Genomic DNA, 2,888 nt, shown 5'->3' with positions numbered 1-2,888 from the left:
GACTTTAAAAGAATCAATTACAATTGGGTTTATGTAACTTAATTTTTAGTTTTAGATTACTATATTCTTGCAAGCAAATCGATAAAAGATGTATATTGCATTCTGTCTAAGTATTACTTTAACTGAGGTTAACTTCTGGAGTTAGATGTCAAAGCTAAGAACCTATTAACTTAGACTATCAGCATAACAGTTAACAGTCTCATGAACTGGTTTCATAGCGATGAACTGAATGAGTTCCATAGCTGAAACGGTATATATCACTTTAACTGGGGTTAACTTCTGGAGTTAGATGTGAAAGCTAAGAACCTATTTATTAACCTAGACTATCAGCATAACAGTTAACAGTCTCATGAACTAGTTAACTAGCCATGAACTGAGTGAGTTCCATAGCTGAAACAGCAAAATATTTTCTGATATTACATGTATCGGGTTAAATATATGTTAACAGTACAGACGGAAGTGTGGTCAGATATCAAACCAAAGTCAATAGCCAACATTTTGGGGCTTAAAGAGCTGCTGCTTTGTGAGACATAAGCTCATCATGTAGTACCCATAACGATGAAATTGATCACAGGAATGCATAAGCAGCACTGCCTCAAGGTATAAAATTTTGTGCAAGGTATTTGTACTAGGAAATGGAGAAAATGGTAAAATATATACTGGCTGTCGACCAGAATAGTGATAGTCACCTCCCCAGGTCACCCAGATGATGAAAGGGTGCCAAACCAATGTTTATTAAATAAAAGTTATTTTAAATGTGTTCAAGAGACATAAATTATGTATATGTATCTTGCACTGGACTGCAAAGATATGAATGGGAGGTATGTTTCCATATTATATAGAGCATGGGCTGTTCTATATGTGTATACTGGGAAGGAGTCCAGAATTAGTAGAAGGCATCTACAGGTTGGCTCTGGAATGAGAAGGACGGTAGTGGGTGGGACTTCTCACTCAACTAAGGTACTTGAATTTGGCTCCAGTCTGACCAGAGGTCTGACTATAAAGGGCACAGGTGTGCTGTCAGAGGTGTTTATGTCTGTTGTGGAATGGCAGGTAAGCTGCAGACAAGCATGGATGTGAGCTCTGTTGCGGAGCTGTATTTCTTTGGCCTAAAGGCTGCGTATTTATCAATTGACTGTTGATTATTTTTTTCTAAACTGGACTGCAAAGGACTGTAAGACTCTAAAAACTCTAGACTTTGATACAAGCTGCTGTAAGATAACTTAACAGTTTGTTTAGTTTGACTTGTTGATTTACAACAAGTGCTCTGTGTGCTCACTGCAGTTGCTAATCCCCCCAATATCACAAATGTGGATATACCAAAACATAATACCTTATAGAAAATTTACAACCACACAGAGAAAACAAACAAAAAGAGAACCAAAAAAAAAAAAGAAAATGTGTTGGGTTGTACATAATATTTTTATATAATATACAAGATATATTATTCTGTTTATTCTGTATTAGTTACATATTCTCTGGTTCTTCATTAATGTTCGATCTGAGTAAGCAGGCACTGATCTGCAAAACACATCATTGTGAAAACCAGCTTTCCCATTACAAATTATTGTAATAATTATGTATTTATTGTATAAAAACGGCTTGCTATTTTTGTCTTTAAATTTTGTTAAACAAAAACGTTTGCCCACAGTATGTGGAATGATACTTTCATGTTCAGCTTTTATGGATATATACTTTTAGCATTAGGAGTAAAATATCAATACTTTTTAAGATACTTATATCTTATATTTCTCACTTACCAACTTACCTGCTTAATGACGGGCCACACTTACAACTGGCTCTCCAACAGGCACAAGAACTGCACAGTATACAGAAGCACGGTGTCCCCATCCTCCATTCTGAGTAGCAATCTTCCTCGATTCGGGTCTGCAGCTGCAAGATATTGATGCAGGCTGCACGTGCACAGCACTGCAGACAAGCTCCTTACTATGTTCTTTACTCAACAATTTGCTTAATGACCAGTTTATTGGAACATAACCTGTTTGTTATGTGAAGAGCATCTGTATTGTTTCTGAGAACATTGCTATGGTGTTTTAATAAAAAAGCCAATTCTTCTTTAATTTTGGTGCTGCATTTAATTCTTGACATTTATTCTATTATTAAAGAATCATACAGCATCTGTATATTTTAAAGAATCATAGGTTTATCATCAACTCTGGCTGAGCAACAATGGCATCAATAAAATGCACAGTGACCTAACAAATAATTCTTCACTTGGCTTCTTCTCCAGTAAAATGTCTGATTGTTCTTCCCAAAGCCTTTTTTTACTAATTTCTTCTATCTTTGTCTCTTTCCTATACTCAGGTAACCCTTACATTCAGCTTCCCTATGCCTTAAGTTCTTGTTATCTTGGCAACATGTCTGAAAGATGTATATGTATATGCATATGTACAAAATCTGTGGATAGAACTGCTAAATGTTTCAAAAAAACAAAATGAATGTAGCCAAAAAAAATATCTTGCAACTCTTACACTGTGAAAGAACATCATATTAGTTGTACAAATAGTGATTTTTCATGAGGGAGATAATTAAACTATTGTTTCTCTTAATTGAACTTTGTATTGTTGATAGACAACCACCCACTCATCTTCTATTGAAGAAAATGCTTCCTTTATACTGAACAATATTAATACATAAAACTAAACAAAATATATTCAGCAGAACTTTAGAATAAAGGTCAAATTCACATGAATGAATGTGACTTGAAAATATACAATTGTTTCAGCAATTTCTAGGTTGCAAATGCCACCTTTTGATGTGAACGATGTAGAAACATACTCTGTGATTTGATGAGATGGCATTTCTTCTTAGAACATATCAAACTTGAAGAATAATAGTAGAAACAAAAAGTAAATATTTGACTTGTG

The sequence above is a fragment of the Pyxicephalus adspersus genome, chromosome 9, assembly GCF_032062135.1.
Source record: "Pyxicephalus adspersus chromosome 9, UCB_Pads_2.0, whole genome shotgun sequence".
Taxonomy (NCBI): Eukaryota; Metazoa; Chordata; class Amphibia; order Anura; family Pyxicephalidae; genus Pyxicephalus; species Pyxicephalus adspersus.
This window is presented reverse-complemented; position numbering follows the sequence as displayed.